General features: G+C 39.1%; 1 long non-coding RNA gene across 1 annotated transcript in view; it reads right to left on the reverse strand.

Annotated features, from left to right (window-relative positions):
* The window catches only part of LOC133658460 (uncharacterized), a 38,157-nt gene extending 16,805 nt beyond the window's left edge, over window positions 1-21,352 (reverse strand). Inside the window, exon 1 of the long non-coding RNA XR_009827469.1 lies at window positions 21,012-21,352. This is a non-coding gene — a long non-coding RNA (uncharacterized LOC133658460). The remainder of the gene's footprint in view (window positions 1-21,011) is intronic.
* Between the last annotated feature and the right edge of the window lie 2,373 nt (window positions 21,353-23,725).

A 23,725-nucleotide genomic window follows, 5' to 3' on the forward strand; every position in this document is an offset into this window, starting at 1 on the left:
CTAGATATGACCAATCCAAGTCTAAGACTAGATATGAGTCATATCTAGTCTTAGACTTGGATTGGTCATATCATATGACCAATCCAAGTCTAAGACTAGATATGAGTCTTATCTAGTCTTAGGCTTGGATTGGTCATATCAATCCAAGTCTAAGACTAGATATGACCAATCCAAGTCTAAGACTAGATATGACCAATCCAAGTCTAAGACTAGATATGAGTCATATCTAGTCTTAGGCTTGGATTGGTCATATCATATGACCAATCCAAGTCTAAGACTAGGTTTGAGCAATCCAAGTCTAAGACTAGATTTGAGCAATCAAGACTAAGACTAGATTTGAGCAATCCAAGTCTAAGACTAGATTTGAGCAATCCAAGTCTAAAACTAGATTTGACCAATCCAAGTCTAAAACTAGATTTGAGCAATCCAAGTCCAAGACTAGATTTGAGCAATCCAAGTCCAAGACTAGATTTGAACAATCCAAGTCCAAGACTAGATTTGAGCAATCCAAGTCTAAGACTAGATTTGAGCAATCAAGACTAAGACTAGATTTGAGCAATCCAAGTCTAAGACTAGATTTGAGCAATCCAAGTCTAAGACTAGATTTGACCAATCCAAGTCCAAGACTAGATTTGACCAATCCAAGTCTAAGAATAGATTTGACCAATCCAAGTCTAAGACTAGATTTGACCAATCCAAATCTAAGACTAGATTTGACCAATCCAAGTCTAAGACTAGATTTGACCAATCCAAGTCTCGGACTAAAGCTGACCAATCCAAGTCTCGGACTAGAGCTGACCAATCCAAGTCTAAGACTAGATTTGACCAATCCAAGTCTCGGACTAAAGCTGACCAATCCAAGTCTCGGACTAGAGCTGACCAATCTAAGTTTATGAGCATGAACTGATGAAGCCTACTTGGATGAGAGGCGAAACGTCATCTAAGACAAACCAAACAGTCCAGTTGCGACCGATCGAACGCCCTGAGATTCCAATGGCCTGAATGAATGACAACGTTTATAGACATTCATCTTATAATATTACTTGTTTAGGTTACTATACTTCCCTGCTTAGACTGCTGCACCCGCGACCCGACCACGGATAAGTGAACTGATTAACGTGGACCCCGACTTAAACAAGTTGAAAAACGTATTCGGGTGTTACCATTTAGTGGCCAATTGTACGGAATATGTACTGTACTGTGCAATCTACTAATAAAAGTCTCAATCAATCAATCAATCAATGGATGGAAGGTAACCATACTTAACTTCAATGTAAAACACAAAAAGTAATAAAAATATTTGCTAAGTATTCGCTTCTTCCTACTTTTTTTTTTAAAATGCACATCTTCCACATCGAGAGGAGCCAGATGAGGTGGTTCGGGCATCTGGTCAGGATGCCAGCCGAACGCCTCCCTAGGGAGGTGTTTAGGGCACGTCAGACCGCTAGGAGGCCACGGGGAAGATCCAGGACACGTTGGGAAGACTATGTCTCCCGGCTGGCCTGGGAACGCCTCGGGATCCCCCGGGAAGAGCTGGACGAAGTGGCTGGGGAGAGGGAAGTCTGAGCTTCCCTGCTTAGGCTGCTGCCCCCGCGACCCGACCTCGGATAAGCGGAAGAAGATGGATGGATGGATGGATCTTGCACATTTGCGTTTACGTTCTTTTTTTTTAAATGCAAATTTTTGTACATTATCCTGTAATTTTTTTATCTGAATTGATATTTTTATTAGATTTTTTACCCCCAGTTACCTCACACTGTGTTTTAGAGAGAAACTTGTTTCTTTTTCAATGTTCCTGTATGTCCAGCACGTGTTGAAAAATTGACAATAAAGGCTTGGACTTTTCATGTTGAATTGTGGAAGAGGATGTACTTGATGTTGTTTGTTAGGCATGTTGGAGCTCAACAAAACTGTTCCCATTACCTCTACCCACTTCTAAATGTTTTTAGTCATTTAAGCAGACCTCAGATAAAAGGGCAAGGCCACTAATACGACGATGCGAGTCTATGATTTGACATCTGCCTGTGACATTTCACTGCTAAGTGCCATGCGGTATTTTCAGCTCTCGCTTCGTCTGCAGTCTGCTTGGACTCTCATTACTGGAGCTGTGGAATCAAAAAGGCGTGAGGGCGTGACACGGATGTTTGACGGAACGATTTACTGGAACCGACGGCGGCTTCGTCAGAGGGGGGAAAAAAAAAAACATGGAGGGGATGATTCAGAATGTGATATTTCATAGACCGCTACCCTTTTAAGCTGAAATTGTAACAATTTTATGTAACGGCTGCAAGTTATAGAGCAGGAACTAATTATCTTCAAGTGGTCTTAGCACATAGTAGTCACAATATTAAGCAAACGTTTATGAAAATTGTACCTTATATAATGATATAAATGATATAAAGATAGCGTGTCTGTTGTAGATATTACTATACTTCAGCGTACTTCAGCCAGGACATGTCTTTATGATTATTCAGCAATTTATTCAAAGACAGGATTATGACAAGAAGCCAAAGAAAAACCACAATACACTCAAATTTAATGTTGACGTGAGGAAGTATGAATTGCGCTCTATAAATAAAATTGCCTTGTGAGGATGTTTTACTTAGTAAGGGAGGCTTGAATAGCCACTTTCCCCAACGGTGGTTTTAGCTTCAATGGCGCCCTGGGCGAGGCCACCCTATTCGTCGGGTGTCATCCTCACTTCCATGTTTACGTGACCAAAGACGTCCACTTGCGCTGTTAATCTCACATAGTCACCAGCAGAAAAATTAAATCATGAATATGTCCGCCCCCCCTCATATTTGTGGTGCCCCCTACAGAACGTCTGAGCCAAGACCCATGTCTAAAACCGGCACTGGCATACTTGCCAACCCTCATGATTTTCCCGGGAGACTCCCGAATTTCAGTGCCCCTCTCGAAAACCTCCCGATTTCCACCCAGACAACAATATTGGGGGCGTGCCTTAAAGACACTGCCTTTAACGTCCTCTCTCACCTGAAACCTTCACCCCTTAACAGCCGCATGCTGTCCAGGCATCCGCTTTTCCTCCATATAAACAGCGTACCGGCCCAATCACATAATAATGTAGCGTTGGAAAGGTTTAACAATGACCTTTGCTCGAAGATGTCAAGAAACGCTGACACATTGTATGATCTTTTAACTGGTGTAATGATAACGCAAGGCATACTTGGTCAACAGCCATACAGGTCACACTAAGGGGACCGTATAAACAACTTTAACACTGTTACAAAAATGCGTCACACTGTGAACCCACACCAAACAAGAATGACAAACACATTTCGGGAGAACATCCGCACCGTAACACAACATAAACACAACAGAACAAATACCCAGAATTCCTTGCAGCACTAACTCTTAAGGGACGCTACAATAACATCTACGGCTTTTGGAGCTCAGTGCACAACTGCACACACAACAAGAAGGAGACGAAGCAGAAGAACGAAGAAGAGACATGGCGACGACGAGTATGAAGAAGAATTACGTGCTTGCAAGTTCCAAAATGATTGGAAAAAAGAATTTCATTTCATCCAGAAAAGCTCGAAGGGGAAAGGGTATGCTGCTTGCACCTCAACCCCCCCCCCCCCCCCCCCCCCCCCATCGCCCGAATTCGGGAGGTCTCAAGGTTGGCAAGTATGGGCACTGGTGTCCCCATCATTGAAACTTTTATTAGTAGATTGCACAGTACAGTACATATTCCGTACAATTGACCACCAAAATGTAACACCCGAATAAGTTTTTCAACTTGTTTAAGTCGGGCTCCATGTTAATCAATTCATGGTAAACCTACTGGTTATGCTTAAAAATGCTTGGGAAGTCACTCCCACTTCTGGGGCCAAACATTGGGGTATAATAACAGCGTCACCATGCGGCGTATTTGACAAAAAATAACAGCACAGTCAACAAGGGATGTAACAATATCAATGATGAACTGCGATATACTCCCGACCATTACTATTGTGGTTTCTATTCAAATGACCGTGAAACCGTGATTGATAACGGCACTTCAATAAACTCACAAAGTACCGTATGTTCCGGACTATAAGGCGCACTTAAAAAAAAAAATGTTTCTCAAAACTCGACAGTGCACCTTATAACCCGGTGTGCCTAATGTAAGGAATAAGTTTGGTTGAGCTTACCCACCTCGAAGCTGTTTTATTTGGTACACGGTGTAATGATAAGTGTGACCAGTAGATGGCAGTCAAACATAAGATATAGGTGTGGACTGCAATATGACGGTAATATGACTCAAGTAAACAACAGCAACATTTTCAATGTTCCATTGAAAATATAGAACATTACACACGGCGCTCGAAAATCTATCAAAATGTTTTAGTACCACTTTAGTAAGCTATGAAGCCACACCGCTTGAAGGATTGTCGGCATACAAATATTATTATGATGTGTGTATAAGGTAAGACATTATCTGGCGTTTTGTTTCGCCTTATTATGCAAAAGAAACTATTCTTACCTTCTGGTACCTGCTGATCTGTATAAGTCCTAAAAAATTGCACGCGTCCGTGCCGACGCCGTAGTTGATAATCTTCTGATTCTCTATCTTCTTGTTCTGTGACATTCATCCTCCGCTGTTGCCATTTCTAATATAAAGTAGTGTAAATTTCTTACTTATATCTGTCAGTAAACTCGCCATGAAAGTGCTAAAACATACCGGTGTAGTGAGTTCACATTATTCACCCAAGGAACTTTAGTTATTAGACAGTTTTTCACGGGACACATTTCCGGAGTTGTTTCCAGATGAGGAGATGCTGCTCCGTTATTGATTGAAGTAAAGTCTGAATGTCATTAAAACAGTTAGCTCCATCTTTTGACACTTCTTCCACTCCCGTCCTTGCACGCTACACCGCTACAACAAAGATGACGGAGAAAAGACGCTGTCGAAGGTGAGCCACGTAAATAAGACCGCCCACAAAACGGCGCATCCGGAAGCGACTGTCAGAAAGCGGCTTGAAGATGATCTGTAAAACATCATCTTTGCAACATTTTGACCAAAGAACCACCATTACATGTTATGTAGACCACAAGGAAGTGTTTTACATTTAGAAAAAAATAATAATATGACTCCTTTAATGAGATTTATATATGCGCCTTATATATATATATATAAAAAATTAAAAAAAATAGACCATTCATCGGCAGTACGCCTTATAATCCTGTGCGGCCTATGGTCCGGAAAATACGGTAGTTTTGCTGCCATTTACTGGAGAAGCAAGCTAGCGTGCTAACGGCTAGTTAGCTTGAATGCTAAAATCCGTCTAAAAAAGGGCCCCTCTAATGCTGAAAACATTGGCACGTTGATTGATTGAGACTTTTATTAGTAGGTTGCACAGTGAAGTACATATTCCGTACAATTGACTACTAAATGGTAACACCCGAATAAGTTTTTCAACTTGTTTAAGTCGGGGTCCACTTAAATTGATTTGTGATACAGATACATACTATCAGATATATACTATCATCATTATACAGTCATCACACAACATAATCACATTGAATCACATATTTCATAGTTCTGGACATAAATATTGTGTCTACAGGTAAAATGCCCACAGACATAGACAGTTGTGATTTTAGGCTTGTTTATGAACAAGTTTTAGCACATTTTTGAAAGCCCACTTTTTGCTTAAAGAAGTGGTCAGGCCTGCATAAGCCTGCAGACGTCACCTATGAAAAATTGGCAATTTCATATTCTGTATACGAGTCTGATCTACTAAAGGTGTGCAGGTGTGCTCTGTACCGAGGATGTCGTTGTGGCTTGTACAGCCCTTTGAGACACTTGTGATTTAGGGCTATATAAATAAACATTGATTGATTGATTGATATTAAAACACGTGCAAACTTGTACTTATATCATTTTTCTGCAGACGCAGTGTGATCTACCAAGAATAAAACTTAACTGCGAGTGGTATTTTGTGTTTTTATTTAGCACAGGGGTCCCCAAACTACGGCGCGCGGGCTGGATTTTGGATGCGAGTGGGCCGTATCCGGATACATACATGCATGCATACCCACACAGCCCGGGCACCGGCCAATTTTTTTTAACCCAATGCGGCCCCCTGAGTCAAAAAGTTTGGGGATTTAGCACGTCTGAAAACTACATGCAAACTGACAGAGGAAGGAGGCGATTGAGCAGCAGATCCATCCTACGTATGCGAACTAAAAATGTCAAACATATTGTCTATAAAACTATATTTTTAGGTTTATATATAGTGGATGACTTAAGGAGCTGATTAAAACAAATTAAATTGATGCATTTTTAAGTCAGCTGGTGTTTTTTTTAATGACTTTTTATAAAGAAGATGCATTACCATTTTGCAGTATGCATTTTCTTGCCCATTATTTTTCACATCCGCAGTTGGTGCCGCAGTCTCTCCCATGAGCACACCTTCAGAGTGCAAAAAAAAAAGAAGTGTTTGTAGTCCATTGTAGATGCTTCTAAAATGCCCATAAAAATTGGTGGATGTCTTCTCCTCGTTTGACAACATGACAAAACACCACAGGTAGGAGCTTGATAACATGGATGTGCAGTAAAGGATCGAGTGTCTCCATAGTGAAAACAAACATAGTACATGCAAAAACCTCATTTAAATAATGCGGTCTGTACCACTTTTGAATTGCACACGCAGTCTTAGTCTCACACGCAAAACGCCCACAAATGGTACACACAATTGTATTGTTTGCACACGCTCTTAAGGTGTTTTGTAAGCATCTTTATCACGAATCATGTTTTTTTTAATGCAGAATTTGGGGAAGAAAGAATTGAGGAAGAACCTGCGAAAAAATATTCTGTTCATTACGTGTTTTCACCACTTTTTGCCGCTGTGGTGTCACTGGGACTTTGTGGTTCCTTCTTGGAGCAGACACACCAGTGGCGTGCATAATGGAGCTTTTTCACCACAGTGATTGCGGTGGTTTCACTGAGACTGTGCAGCTCCTCTTTGGCTTGGAGCAGACACACCAGTGGTTACATAATGGGGCTTAATAGTATTCATATTGTAAACACGGAAGTGTAGGTCCACTTCACGCTCCCAGTAGTGGACAAAAGACCGGCCACGAAGCAGAGAGCAAGAGAAAAAGCGTAGAGTAAAAGAAGTTAAGCAGCTAGTATTCTATTTTGCGTCCTCTTTTACTGATGTTTTATTGCTTGAATTTTAGCTTGAGTTGAATTGCGCTTAAGAAAATGCTGAAAGAACATAATTCACATTTCCAGCAACTTTAATGAAGTGGAAACAAACAGGGGCATGCTAGGTTTAAAAAAAAGTAATGAAAATGTTATAGTAAGCTGAGGGAATAGACACTGAAGATAAGAAAACACAGGCTATGCCCAGCAGACACATGACAATGATGTATTTAGTTCTATTCATTTGATATTTATTTACTGTATATTCATTTTTTTATTATTATTTTTTTATTATCATCTTCATGTCTTACTGGTATTTTAGTCTTTATCGCTACTCATCAATCAATCAATCAATCAATGTTTATTTATATAGCCCTAAATCAGGTCTCTGAATAGCAAATCATTTTTAGTCAATGATTTTATTAGCACTTCTAAACTTGACTTTATGTTTTTAACTGAAACATGGCTGGAACAAAATAACAGTGCAAGCATTCTGATCGAGACAGCACCCCCCAACTATAACTTCATTGATATATGTAGATCGGGGAAAAGAGGTGGAGGGGTTGCTGCTATATTTAAAAACATGTTTCAGGGGAAACAGATGTCACTCGGTGAGTTTACATCATTTGAATACCTGTGTGCTGTGTTGAAATGCTCTCCCAAAATTCTCTTGTTAATTATCTACAGGCCACCTAAATATTCTGCAAATTTTTTTGATGATTTTACTGAACTATTGTCTAGCATCTCCACTGACTTTGACTGCCTGGTTATAACTGGTGATTTTAATTTTCATATTGACGATTTAAATGACAAGGGGGCAAAAGAACTTTTTACTATTTTAGACACATTTGAACTGTCTCAACATGTGAAAGAGGCTACACATTATAAGGGACACACCCTGGACCTGATTATCACAAAAGGTCTCAATGTTTCTGATGTTCTTGTGATTGATCCTTCATTGTCTGATCATTTCTGTGTTTTCTTTAATATTTCTGTAATTCCGGACACACAAACAGAATCAAAGAATGTCAAAAAGCGGTACATAAATGAACATGCTAATGTCCTCTTTAAAAACGCCATCTCCTCACTACCACCTCTAAACCCATGTCATGCTGATGATCTTGTAAGCAACTTTAATTCCAAAATTGTGAATATCATAGATATCATTGCACCTGTTACAGTTAAAACGATTTCTGGCAAGCAAAAGGCACCCTGGAGAAAATCTGCTGCTGTAACAGCCCAGAGAAGAGAGTGCAGGAAGGCTGAACGAATCTGGCGGAATACAAAACTTCATATTCACCATGACATCTATAAAGAGAGCCTCCAGGCCTACAATTTAGTCTTAAAAAGTGCTAGAGAAACATTCTTCTCCAATATCATAAACAGCAACACAAATAAGGCCAAAACCCTATTCACAATCGTTGACAGACTGACTAAACCCCCAACACAAATACCAGCCGAACTCCATTCCACGCAGAAATGCAATGACTTTGCATTCTTTTATACTGATAAAATTGAAGGCATCAGACGCACCATCAATATCTCAAGTAAAAAAGTTGGATCACCACCCCATTTAGGCAAAAGTAACACAGCAATGATGGCAAGCTTTAATGCCATAGACTCTAAAACTCTAGTGGAAACGGTGACAGCTCTAAAGTCATCCACCTGCTGCCTTGATGTTTTACCTACCAACTTCTTTAAGAATGTTTTTGACTGCCTATCAACAGACATCTTGCAAATAGTTAATAATTCTATTAAATCGGGCAATTTCCCGAAGGCTTTCAAAACTGCAGTCATTAAACCTCTTCTAAAAAAGCAGAGCCTAGATGCCTCTGTTATCAACAACTACAGACCAATTTCAAATCTACCATTCATAAGTAAAATAATTGAGAAAGTTGTCCTCCAACAACTAAATCACTTCTTGGCTTCTACTGGCTGCCACAACAACTTCCAGTCAGGATTTCGACCTCTTCATAGCACAGAGACGGCCCTTCTTAAAGTTATAAATGACATCCGTCTAAACACAGACTCTGGCAAAACTTCAGTATTAATGCTTTTGGACCTCAGTGCTGCATTTGACACTGTCGACCACTCAATACTTTTGGACAGGTTGGAAAACTGGGTGGGGATCTCAGGCACAGTTTTAAGCTGGTTCAAGTCATATCTACAAGATAGGAACTATTTTGTTTCCATTGGTGACTTTGTATCAGAACCAACCAACGTAACGTGTGGAGTCCCCCAAGGTTCAATCTTGGGGCCGACTTTATTTAACATCTATATGCTCCCACTAGGACAAATCATGCAAAATAATAACATTGACCATCATTGCTATGCCGATGACACCCAAATCTATGTAGCGCTATCACCAAATGACTATCGCCCCATAGATCTTCTGTGCCAGTGCATTGAGCAAGTCAAACACTGGATGTGCCAAAATTTCCTACAACTAAATGAAGATAAAACTGAGATAATTGTTTTTGGTGCTAAAAAAGAAAGGTTTAAAGTCATCCAACACCTTCAATCACTGTCCCTGAAAACCTCAAATAAAGCCAGAAATCTTGGGGTTATTTTAGATTCTGATTTACATTTCGACAGTCACATCAAATCAGTAACAAAATCGGCCTACTATCACCTCAAAAATGTAAAAAGACTTAGAGGGCTCATGTCAGCTCAAGACTTAGAAAAACTTGTACATGCCTTTATTACCAGTAGGCTAGACTATTGTAATGGTCTCCTTGCAGGTCTTCCCAAAAAAACTGTCAGGCAGCTACAGCTTGTTCAGAACGCTGCTGCTAGAGTTCTAACAAAGACCAAAAAATGTGAGCACATTACACCAATTCTTAAATCCTTACATTGGCTCCCTGTACATCAGAGAATAGATTTCAAAATCCTCCTGCTCACATATAAATCACTACATGGTCTAGGGCCCAAGTATATCACTGATATGCTCCCACTATATACGCCCTCTAGATCACTAAGATCTTCTGAGAGCAATCTGTTAGCAGTTCCCAGAGTAAACTCAAATCAAGGGAGATCATCATTCAGTCACTATGCAACACATAGCTGGAATAAACTTCCTGAAGATGTCAGACTCTCCCCAACTCTCACTACTTTTAAAACTAGACTGAAGACTTTTATGTTCACCTTAGCTTTCAGCTGGGTCTTTTAATCTTTTAACTTTTAACGTCTGCACTGTTTTTATTTTTATTGTCTGCATTTTAATTTTGCTTTTATTTTTTTTTTTCATTTCACTTTGTTGTCTGTGAAGCACTTTGAGTCTGCCTTGTGTATGAAAAGCGCTATACAAATAAAGTTGCCTTGCCTTGCCTTGCCTAAATCACAAGTGTCTCAAAGGGCTGTACAAGCCACAACGACATCCTCGGTACAGAGCCCACATACGGGCAAGGAAAACTCACCCCAGTGGGACGTCGATGTGAATGACTATGAGAAACCTTGGAGAGGACCGCATATGTGGGTAACCCCCCCCCCTCTAGGGGAGACCGAAAGCAATGGATGTCGAGTGGGTCTGACATAATATTGTGAAAGTCCAACACATCAGCGAAAGTCCAGTCCATAGTGGGGCCAGCAGGAACCATCCCGAGTGGAGACTGGTCAGCAGCGTAGAGATGTCCCCATCTGATGGACAGGCTAGCGGTCCACCCCGGGTTGGGAGCAGAGTAGAAAAGAAAAGAAAAGAAACGGCAGATCAACTGGTCTAAAAAGGGAGTCTATTTAAAGGCTAGAGTATACAAATGAGTTTTAAGATGAGACTTAAATGCTTCTACTGAGGTAGCATCTCTAACTTTTACCGGGAGGGCATTCCATAGTATTGGAGCCCGAATAGAAAACGCTCTATAGCCCGCAGACTTTTTTTGGGCTCTGGGAATCACTAATAAGCCGGAGTTCTTTGAACACAGATTTCTTGCCGGGACATATGGTACAATACAATCGTCAAGATAGGCAGGAGCTTGACCGTGTAGTATTTTATACGTAAGTAGTAAAACCTAAAAGTCGCATCTTAGGTGCACAGGAAGCCAGTGAAAGTGAGCCAGTATAGGCGTAATATGATCAAACTTTCTTGTTTTTGTCAAAAGTCTAGCAGCCGCATTTTGTACCATCTGTAATCTTTTAATGCTAGACATAGGGAGGCCCGAAAACAAAACGTTACAGTAATCGAGACGAGATGTAACGAACACATGGATAATGATCTCAGCATCGCTTGTGGACAAAATGGAACAAATTTTAGCGATATTGCGGAGATGAAAGAAGGCCGTTTTAGTAACACTCTTAATGTGTGACTCAAACGAGAGATTTGGGTCGAAGATAATACCTAGATTCTTTACCGAGTCGCCTTGTTTAATTGTTTGGTTGTCAAATGTTAAGGTGGTATTATTAAATAGATGTCGGTGTTGAGCAGGACCGATAATCAGCATTTCCGTTTTCTTAGCGTTGAGTTGCAAAAAGTTAGCGGACATCCATTGTTTAATTTCATTAAGACACGCCTCCAGCTGACTACAATCCGGCGTGTTGGTCAGCTTTAGGGGCATGTAGAGTTGGTTGTCATCAGCATAACAGTGAAAGCTAACACCGTATTTGCGTATGATGTCACCTAGCGGCAGCATGTAAATACTAAAGAGTGCAGGGCCAAGAACCGAACCCTGGGGAACTCCGCACGTTACCTTAACATAGTCCGAGGTCACATTGTTATGGGAGACACACTGCATCCTGTCAGTAAGATAAGAGTTAAACCAAGACAAGGCTAAGTCTGACATCCCAATACACGTTTTGATACGCTCTAATAAAATATTATGATCAACAGTATCGAAAGCGGCGCTAAGATCAAGAAGCAGCAACATAGATGAAGCATCAGAATCCATCGTTAGCAATAGATCATTAGTCATTTTTGCGAGGGCTGTCTCCGTAGAGTGATTTGCCCTGAAACCGGATTGAAAAGGTTCACAGAGATTGTTAGACGCTAAGTGTTCATTTAGCTGCTGTGCTACAATTTTTTCAAGGATTTTCGAGATAAACGGAAGGTGGGACACCGGCCGGTAGTTTACCAGGAGATCAGGATCGAGGTTAGGTCTTTTGAGTAGAGGATGAATAACCGCTTTTTTGAATGCTAGGGGAACAGTGCCAGAGGAAAGTGATAAGTTTATAATATTTAACACTGATGGACCTAATAATACAAAAAGCTCCTTGATAAGTTTCCCAGGAATTGGGTCAAGTAAACATGTTGTTTGTTTTGTCCCATTTACACATTTTGACAATTCCTCCAATGTTATTTCATCAAAGAGAGAGGAACTATTTTGGAGGGCGGTATCCGTTGTATATACAGTCGTATTTGTGTTAATAGAACCCAGTTGTAGCTGAGATGCATTGTCTTTAATCTCTTTTCTAATGACTTTAAATTTCTTATTAAAGAAATTCATAAAGTCATCTGCTGAGTGGGTGGAGCTACTGGGAGGAGTCCCTTGTTGGGTTAGCGATGCTACTGTACTAAACAGAAATTTAGGATCATTTTTGTTGAGGTGGATGAGATTTGAGTAATATTTAGATTTAGCTGAGGTAAGCATGCGTTTATAAGTTATTAAACTGTCACACCATGCTTGATGGAAAACCTCAAGTTTAGTCGCACGCCATTTGCGTTCCAGCTTTCTACATGATAATTTCTGGGCTTTAGTTTCTTCTGTAAACCATGGGGTACGCCTTTTAGGGGCCCTTTTTAGCTTTAGCGGTGCTACACTATCAATGGTGTCGCGCAGGGCATCATTAAAGTTGTTAGTGAGGTTATCAATAGAGCCCACATAATTTGGGAATGGTGCCATTACCGAAGGCAGTAGGTCAGTAAGAGTCGTCGTTGTGGTAGCATTAATGTTGCGGCTGCTATAGTAGTTATTATTATTAGTTTGTTGACAATGAGTCAGAACTTCGAATTTTATAAGGTAATGATCGGACATTACTTTAGTGTACGGGAGTATCGTAACTTTAGAGGTGGTGACACCCCTGACAAGCACTAGATCTATCGTATTACCGTTGCGATGCGTGGGTTCATTTATTATTTGTGGGGGCGGTAGATAACAGCCAGGTGGAGAGGCAGCGGTGTGACAAACCTCAAAGTGAGCACCTCAAACGAGTTATATTTATTATTTAGGTTAGGTGTAAGATTATAGTTTTCATTGTATATTAGTGCGACACCCCCTCCCCTTTTAAGAGGTCGGGCAACATGTGTATTGGTATAGTTAGTAGGAGATGCCTCATTTAGCGCAAAAAAAATCGTCTGGTTTGAGCCAGGTCTCGGCGAGACCAACGAGGTCAAGTTTGTTGTCTCTAATGACTTCATTAACTAACAACGTTTTGGAAGATAATGATCTTATGTTTAAAAAGCCCATATAATAGGTAGTGGGCTGTTTTGAGGATTGTTTGTTGAAATTATCCGAAGTAGCAATATTAATAATGTTGCGTTTATTATGCGTAGTGCACTTTAAATAGTTTCGACCATATCTAGGAATTGATACGACGGGGATATTCAGATTGTTTGCTTGATATTGCGATAAACTGAACGCATCATAGTTAGCTACCTCAGTACAATGTATGTCTGCCTCTGACACGGTCACAAAAGAAAAATCATTATGTGAGTTGTGTTTTATTCTAAGAGAATTGCTATGTGTGCAGGGATTATCCAGCCTGACGCCGGCTAGTTCTAGTTTAAATGGCTTCTTACCCGGAGACTCCACGCTTCTTTGGTTAGCTTTTCTCTTTGTTGTTAGCCCAGCTCGGCATCCCCGCTTCTGCTTCCGCTCGCACCGCTTACGTCGTCTCCATTGGCGGTCACCGCTAGCACTTGACTCCGCTGCTACAAAGGCCGCTCGATGTAGCCCACGAAGTATTCCCATGCTAGCGAGGAGGTCCACCGTACATGCATCTTTCAGTCTATAACGACCCGATCCATCCACATCCAGAATTGTCTGTCGGTCGTATGTGATCACAGAGTGTTCACGCTTTGAGCCAGCCATGAAATTGACAGAAATGACGGGTGTTTTTTGCCAAATCGCTCTACACTCCCAAGAGCGTTAGCAAAGCCGCAGCATAGCCATCGCCATGCGCCGCCATTTACTCATGGTTCTTACTATTTTACAAGTTGTATTATTTTTATTTTCCAACGTTCCTCAGATGAGCCATCTGCTTCAGGGGTTATCGGCCGTGCTTGTGGGGGCGCTTTTGTGTCAGCGTCCTGGTGGCCATGGTCTGATGACCTTCTGGTGCAGATGGCTCCTGTGATAGTGTTTACTCACATGTCTCCTATGTACTCAGCCATGCAATCATTGGTCCATATAAATAATAAATGATAAATGGGTTATACTTGTATAGCGCTTTTCTACCTTCAAGGTACTCAAAGCGCTTTGACAGTATTTCCACATTCACCCATTCACACACACATTCACACACTGATGGCTGGAGCTGCCATGCAAAGCGCTAACCAGCACCCATCAGGAGCAAGGGTAAAGTGTCTTGCCCAAGGACACAACGGACGTGACTAGTTGCAAATGTGTGTAAATTGTGTGTGTTGTGTGTTTGTGTTTGGTATCTGTGTCCGTGCGTACGTATGTGATAATGGGGGATATGGGTCACTGGGGTATTGTTTTTAACTTTGTAAAGCACTTTGCGTTGCATTTCTTTTATGTATGAAAAGCGCTTTATAAATAGTTTGATTGATTGATACAACGTTGATTACACATAAATGTTAAAACTGACTTCGAAACAACGTTGCAAAATAGTTGTATTTGTAAATTGAGACAACGTTGATGTCTAAAGTTGGATCCACGTTGTTGGTTGAGATATTACCAAATTTCAAATGGTCCAATCAACGTCCCAACCTAACATTGAAAAAACGTTGTCAAAAAGCATGTTTCATCGTTGTATTTGTGTTGTAAAATTTTAGTTGGAAAATGATCAAAATTCAATGATCAAATCAACGTCAGAACCCTACATTGATTAAACGTCGTCAAAAAGCATGTTTCAACGTTAGGTTTGAGTTGCTCAACGTCTGGACCTCATTCAACAAGTTCTCAATGTTGTTTCAATGTCTCGTGCCTGCTATGCATGGTCTCTATATAGAGCAGCGATAGAGGTGAAGACCTATGGACATGTCTACAACAGGAAGTGATGTCACAAAAAACTGACTTGCAACACTCATTTTGCCTTTCTCATTTAAAACAAACACTAAAGCCTTTACAAATTAAAATAGATATCCACATTTTAACACTCAAATAAAGATATTATGGCTCTTAAGAAGACAGAATACATTTTTAATGATTTTTTTATGCCAAGGAAAATATATTGGGTGTCAATTTTATTTATCAATTTTTTAAATCAAACTTGGTTAAAATACTTCACTGTGTGTACTAGGGTTGTACGATATACCGGTATTAGTACAGTACTGCAATACTAATGAATCATTTTCAGTACTATACCGCCTCTAAAAAGTATTTTTTGGCATCACATCTTCTTTCGGTTTTTTTTTTAAATTTCTATTATGTGTATAAACTCAGGAAATATGTCCCTAGACACATGAGGACTTTGAATATGACCAATGTATGATCCTCTTATGACTTGGTATCGGATTGACACCCAAATGTGTGGTATCATACAAAACTAATGTAATGTATCTAACAGAAGAATAAGTGATTATTACATTATAACAGAAGTGTAGATAGAACATGTTAAAAAATAAAGTAAGCAGATATTAACAGTAAATTAACAAGTAGATTAATAATTCATTTTCTACCACTTGTCCTTAATAATGTTGACAAAATAATAGAACGGAAAATGACACAATATGTTACTGCATACGTCAGCAGCTAAATTAGGAGCCTTTGTTTGTTTACTTACTAATAAAAGACATGTCTTGTATGTTCACTATTTTATTTAAGGACAAACTTGCAATAAGAAACATATGTTTAATGTACCCTAAGATTTTTTGTTAAAATAAAGCCAATAATGCAATTTTTTGTGGTCCCCTTTATTAAGAAAAGTACTGAAAAGTATCGAAATAATTTTGGTAACGGTGATGAGCTGGCGACTTGTCCAGGGTGTACCCCGCCTTCCGCCCGATTGTAGCTGAGATAAGCTCCAGCGCCCCCCGCGACCCCGAAGGGAATAAGCGGTAGATCAGTACATCCCTACTGGCAACACATTAGGGGTGCATGTTTTGACAAAATGGTCACCCCTTTGTGCGCAGCAGTTGAAGCGGACACAAACAAACATGTTTACAGTCATCCGCACGTATTTCCAAATTGTGCGACCCCAAGGCGTACGACTTTAAAGGTTCCTTTGGATTTTGGTTTGAAAGTATTCCTTGTATGCTTTAAATATTTCATAGCCCTACCATTCGTTCCGGGTGGTGCCCCTTGAGTACGACACACACACACACACACACACACACACACACACACACACACACACACACACACACACACACACACACACACACACACACACACACACACACGCTCAAGCCATCTGGTGTGTCTTTTCAGGCATAATAAAAGAGTCACAATGTAGCAGCAGTGGAGTTCACCAGAGGATATACAGTTAGTAGAAAACGCACATCTTTTAAGGCTTTCGGTTATTAAAAAGGTGAGAGACAGGCGGATAAGTACAAAAGAACGCTACACTGCAAAAAGTCAGTGTTCAAAAACAAGAATAAAAAAATACAAAAATTAGAGGTATTTTATTTGAACCAAGCAAAATTATCTGCCAGTAAAACAAGAAAATTTAGCTTGTCAAGAGTTTCCAAAACAAGTAAAATTAGCTAACCTCAATGAACCCAAAATACCTTAAAATAAGTATATTCTCACTAATAACAACTGTACTACTATATGAGTACGTAGTTTCTATTGTTTCATTGAAAATAAAACAGCGGAGTCCATTTGGCTGTCATCTGTTTTAATATGAGACACAATTGTGTCAAAGTCATGATTTTTTTTTTCATGCTTGAAATAAGAAATTATTACTTAAAAAAAGTAGTTTTAAACTTGTGAGTGTTGATGACACAGCTTTGCAACAGTTGATATTCTAGTTTCAAGCATGTTTTACTCAATATAGGTCATAACATCTCAGCAACAAGCTGTGATATCTTACTGAGATCATTTAGGACCAAAATCCTTAAAACAAGTAAAACACTAACATAAAATCTGCTTAGAGAAGAAGTATCTTATCAGACAGAAAATATCACCCTTATTTGAGATATTTAATCTTACTTAGATTTCAGTTTTTGCAGTGTAGCTTGCGTAATCGCTGTATCACAAGAGTTGCGTCCACGTGGCGCTTTATTAACCGAAACCAACAATAACCTCACGTCGAAGTACTCATCGTAAAATAATAAGGACTTTGGTTTTACTTGTAATTGAATGTGATCATGCAAACCTGATGAGTGTGCCCACAGCCCATAGAGTACAGTCCCAGTCACACATACACACTCTTAACTGAGAGAAACAGATGGAAGGGGCCCAGGTTTTTTTTTTGGTTTTTTTTTCAGATCTGTTTTGGAAGCAAGCCTGGTGGGCCGCCCCCACTGGTCACCCTCTCCTATCTGATGTTCTGACAGACTGTGGTGGGAGCTGAACCCAGACAATGTTAATTGCTCTTAAGCATGGCAACACAAAAGCATTAGATATATGATATGCAAATTATTTTAATTAACAATCACTCAGACGGGACTCTTGGCCCGGCTTGCACAGTCTGTTCCCGTGAATATACTAAAAATCAAAATCCACTTCTACAAATTTAGATAAAATGACTGTGTGTGTGTGTGTGTGTGGGGGGGGGGGGGGGGTGTTCTTGTATTTCTACCCTTCTTGAGACATCAACAAGGAAAAGTAGCTTCCATATGAGGACCGGTGAACAAGATAGGACCGATATCATGGTCCCAATACGGAAAACCATTGCAGCTAATAGAGAATGTCTCATTTGCACCCCTGGTGGTGAAATCTATCAAAATGAGGGTGGTCCCAAAAAGGAGGGATATTTCAACTTGACTGTGTGTCGGTTTTAAAAGTGCCCCCCCTCTGGTCAACATATGAAATAACAAGTGTGTGTAAAAAATTTGAAGTGCTCCCCCTCTGGCCAACAAAAGTGTGTAAGAAATTGAAATGGTCCCCCTTTGGCCAAAATTAATTGGAAAATTGAATAAATATGTATAGAGACATACTGTAATAACTTGAAGTAAATAATTAAGATTAAAAACCAATTACAAACCAAAAAATTCAACACCAAAAAAATAACTAAAAGCAGTCTTTTTTTCAAATGTGTCGACTTTTTTCTTCTAAAATTGGGAACAATATCTCATTTTGTTTCTGTTTCTGTAATAATACAATATTTTATTGTAAAATTATTACTTTATGTAAAATTATTACTTTTTAAAGCAAAATGGTGACATTTGTCATACAATTCTGACTTGTATCACAATATTGCCAATGTTTGTGTTGTTCTTGTAAAATAGTGACATTTTTTGAGTAAAATTATGACTTGTCATAATTTTGAAAAGTAAAATTCCAAATATTTTAATATTGCCAACATTTTAAAGTTGTTTTTATAAAATTGTGACTGTTGTCGAGTAAAATTACGACTCTACATTATATTGACAAAATGTTAAGCTTTTCTTGTAAAATTGCGACTGTTATTGGGTAAAATTCCAACTTTTATCATAATATTGCACAAATGTTCCGTTTTTCTTGTATAATTTTGGCTTGCATTGAGTAAAATTACGACTTATTATAATACTGCCATAATTCTAAGTTTTTCTTGTGAAATTGAGACCTTTTTCTTGTGAAATTCCAACTAATTTTTCATAACAAGCTTTTTAATATTTGCATAGTATGTATATATTATTAATGTTGTAAAAACAAATCTTTATATATTTAGAAAGGGTGGTCCTAAAGAGGCAGGCTTTTTTTGGAGGTCTCAAAAAGTTAATAAATACAAGAATGCGTGTGTGTGAGTGTGAGTGTGAGTGTGAGTGTGAGTGTGTGTGTGTGTGTGTGTGTGTGTGTGTGTGTGTGTGTGTGTGTGTGGAGAGAGAGAGACATTTGGCATCAAAGCACTGCACAAGTGTTCCCCACCTGTCTCCTGATAACGAATGAGAATGAAGAAGTGCAGAGCAGGTGTGCTAAAAGGAGTGCAGAAAAAGGAATCCGGCGTCCCAAGAGGGGGGGAAATTGGAAGTCAACACACTTGAGGTTTGCAACACCTGCAGGCTCACTTTTGTCCTGATTATAGATGACATGTATTTGAGGTCCTCAGAATTCACCCACAAAAGTGCCCTTAATGAGCAAAAAAGGACAACTTGCCAAAAAAAATAATATATATATATATATATATATATATATATATATATATATATATATATATATATATATATATATATATATATGTTTTTCCACTTTAGGTCTTTTACAACCTATCAAATACATGTCAATGAGTATTTTTTTTGTGTTATTATTATTATTATTATTATTATTATATCAGGCCTTCAGAGAAGTCATTAACAGGCAGCAACATTGATTTTAATTCAGGTATTTTTTTCCACTGATTTAAAACAAAAAAACTCACGCTTGAAGTCCTCCAGACCAAAAAATAACAGCTTTCCAAAAATTGGATTAAAAAAATAAATGTGCATTCATTCCACATTAAAAAAATATGAAATTGTGTTCCTACGATTATATAACATTCCAGAACCCGTCACAGGTGAATTCCCACGGATTAGGGACGCTGTTTTATCATTTTAATTTAAGAATTGCAAGTTGAAAAAAATACTTATTTCTATCTTAAGTCCTACTAATTTCTAGATATACACATCTTAATTTAGGATCTCTTATCAAGTAAAATTAACTAGCATGCTATGGACATCATTTCACTATTTTTTTTAGTATTTATTTCCTAAAATCTGGTATTTTTATCTTATATTTTGTCAGTTCCTTTTTGCACTGTACTAGAAATGCCCACAATAGTAAATCCGGCAATCAGTGACATCACAAATCGCCCACTTTTAAAAAAGACAGCATTCAAAAGCATCAAAAAACTGCGTGCAAGCTCACGCCCAGACGCATGAACCCTATGACGTAATACTTTGGCATTGTTTAACATCAGTATGTAACAATTTTTATAAGTCAGAAAAGACGAAAATCGTCATTTAAACACGTTCTACACCAAGGGTGTCAAACTCATTTTAGCTCAGGGGCCGCATGGAGGAAAATCTGTGCACTATTAAAATCATGGCATTAAAACTAAAAAATAAAGACAACTTCAGATGGTTTTCTTTGTCTTACTTTGGCCAAAAATAGAACAAACACATTCTGAAAATATTACAATAAAAATATAGAAAAAAATATCAGCAGCGGTAAAGTTTAGATCCATGAAGGAAAGAAGACAGCAAATTAATGTTTATAACTGAATACATTTACATATGCATAAAAATGTGTTTTCTTTTGTATTATTATTTTTTTTTAATGAATTAAGTAACGAATATGACAACCTTTTTCCAAAACACAATATAGAATGTGAGCTATAACAGGGTAATGCATACATTTATCATTTGTTTTCAAAACACTTACAAAAAAGTGGGACCCCATTTTTATGACTTGATGGAGTCCCTGGGACCCCATTTTGAAAATTCCTAGCGCCAACACTGATGGAGTATTGGTGCGTGCAAAACAGCAGCAGGCGGCTGTGGCCTGCATCAAATATCATCCCGGGGGCCATAGATCATTCACTCGCAGGCCGTATCTGGCCCACGGGCCTTGACTTTGACACCCCTGTTCTACACCATTATATCACAGTATATATTGGTACTCACAAATGACGATGCTGAAGACGTAGCTGCAGGTGATGACGACGACAGTGGCGGTGTCACTCATGTCTTCTTCAGAGTGAGAACGAAAGTTATAGAAAGTTCTTGGCGCCGTCTTTCTAACACATCCCAGTTGTCATTGTCATTTTACTATTTTCCTCCTTTTTGAAGTCAACCCGATACGGTCCGTTTCAAGGTTGCGTTGGCCGTGACCCCATGATGCAAAATAATGCAGATAAAAGGTAATCAATAACAAAAAAATAGTGCACAAAAAGGCATACAGTAACTGTCACAAAAGCTATAAACTGTGCAACATGAAGGTACAAAGTTCAAATGGTCCAGCCTCATCCTACTGGCAAGGCTGGATTGAGAGGCTTCCTGATTGGCAACCATGACAGGTGTGTCTTGATATCCAATCAGGGACAGGTGGTGGTGCTAGCCCTCAGACCAGAAGGGGAGTGGCGGCAAATGGAGGCAAACAGGAAGTGGGAAAAATAAATAAGGGTGCCGGACAGGAATTGATACAAGAAACAAATGATAACTGTTGTGTGTAATTAAGACACATCCCAATATTCATTGATTGTATAACGACAGCTAGGAGACAGTACCTCGCAATGAGAAGGTTCACATTTTCGCCGATGTGAACCAACTTGTGTTCCATGCCAGAAGCCTTAAAAAGGCGCAGAACGTTTGGACGACATCATGGGGCTTCAAACAAATTCAAAAAGTTGTCACAAAACCAGCAGAGCAAACACACAAAACCACATATAGGGTACACGGAGCTGGGATGAAGCCTAGAGGAGGCTGAGCCAATCAGCTGTCAGGACAGGGAACACAGTGCTTTGTGATTGGTTGGCCATCAGCCAATAGTGTGCTGGGTAAGATGACTTGTGGGTAAAGCAGCTGGCCTCCCAAACAAAGCAAAACATGTTCTGGACTAAAAATCCCTTCATATTCTTGAGTGCTCACTAGTGTTACATATCTGAGTTATTATGCAGAAATCTGGGGAAACAACTACAAATGTGCGCTTCACTCACTAACGGTGTTACAAAAAAGAGGGCTGTGCCAGCAACTTGAGGGTTCCGGGTTCGATTCCCGCTTCTGCAATCATAGTCACTGCCGTTGTGTCCTTGGGCAAGACACTTTACCCACCTGCTCCCAGTGCCACCCACACTGGTTTAAAAAAAATGTAACTTAGATATTGGGTTTCACTATGTGAAAGAGCTTTGAGTCACTAGAGAAAAGCGCTATATAAATATAATTCACCTCAATTAGAATAATACATAATTTTGGATTTAGAGAACATACAAACCTCTTTATTTATCAAAGTTAAAGTACCACTGATTGTCACACACACACTAGGTGTGGCGAAATTAACCTCTGCATTTGACCCGTCACCCTTGTTCACCCCCTAGGAGGTGAGGGGAGCAGTGAGCAGCAGCGGTGGCCGCGCCCGGGAATCATTTTTGGTGATTCAACCCCCAATTCCAACCCTTGATGCTGAGTGCCAAGCAGGGAGGTAATAGGTCCCATTTTTGTCAGTCTGATCTACAATGTTATAGGAGTTTTTCTTGTTTTTGTTTGTATAGTATTGTTCTTGTATTATATTGTTTATGTTAAATGTGGAATGAGTGAGAGGGGTTAGGATACTATAAGCATCTGTTTCATCCAACCCCTTTTCAAGCCTTACATAAATGTCTCCGCCAAAATGTGAAAAAAATGTGTGTTGTTGTATTGTGCAGGTTTGAAATCCATCCATCCATCTATTTTCTACCGCTTATTCCCTTCGGGGTCGCGGGGGGCGCTGGAGCCTATCTCAGCTACAATTGGGCGGAAGGCGGGGTACACCCTGGACAATAAATACTTCAATTAAATGTTTAAAGTATTTGAACATCAATTTCCACACTTCTATTAGCCCCGGGTCCAGTGGACCCGGAAATCTTATATGTAATAGAAATGTGTAGGGGGGGGGGTGTATGTTGTGTGTTCATTAAATATGTATTCTGATATATTTTCTTCACAGAAAATGAGCCAAAGCCAGTGAGTCTCAGTTTGAAAAATTAATTAATTGTATCATTTTTCTTTTAATAAAAATCGAAAACGGGTCCCACAAAAATGTATATTATGTTTATAAACTCAGGAAATATGTCCCTGGACACATGAGGACTTTGAATATGACCAATGTATGATCCTGTCACGACTTGGCATCGGATTGATACCCAAATTTGTGGTATCATCCAAAACTAATGAAAAGTATCAAACAACAGAAGAATAAGTGATTATTACATTTTAACAGAAGTGTATATAGAACATGTTAAAATAGAAAGTAAGCAGATATTAACAGTAAATGAACAAGTAGATTAATAACTAATTTTCTACCACTTGTCCTTAATAATGTTGACAAAATAATAGAATGATAAATGACACAATATGTTACTGCATACGTCAGCAGACTATTTAGGAGTCTTTGTTTGTTTACTTACTACTAAAAGACAAGTTGTCTAGTATGTTTACTATTTTATTTAAGGACTTAACTACTATAAGAAACATATGTTTAATGTACCCTAAGATTTTTTGTTAAAATAAAGCAAATAATGCAATTTTTTTGTGGTGCCCTTTATTTAAAAAAGTACCGACAAGTATCAAAATAATTTTAGTACCGGTACCAAAATATTGGTATCATTACAACACTACTACAGGTGTTCACAAAGTACTCAGAA

Source organism: Entelurus aequoreus, linkage group LG10 (assembly GCF_033978785.1).
Source record: "Entelurus aequoreus isolate RoL-2023_Sb linkage group LG10, RoL_Eaeq_v1.1, whole genome shotgun sequence".
In the NCBI taxonomy this organism is placed as follows: Eukaryota; Metazoa; Chordata; class Actinopteri; order Syngnathiformes; family Syngnathidae; genus Entelurus; species Entelurus aequoreus.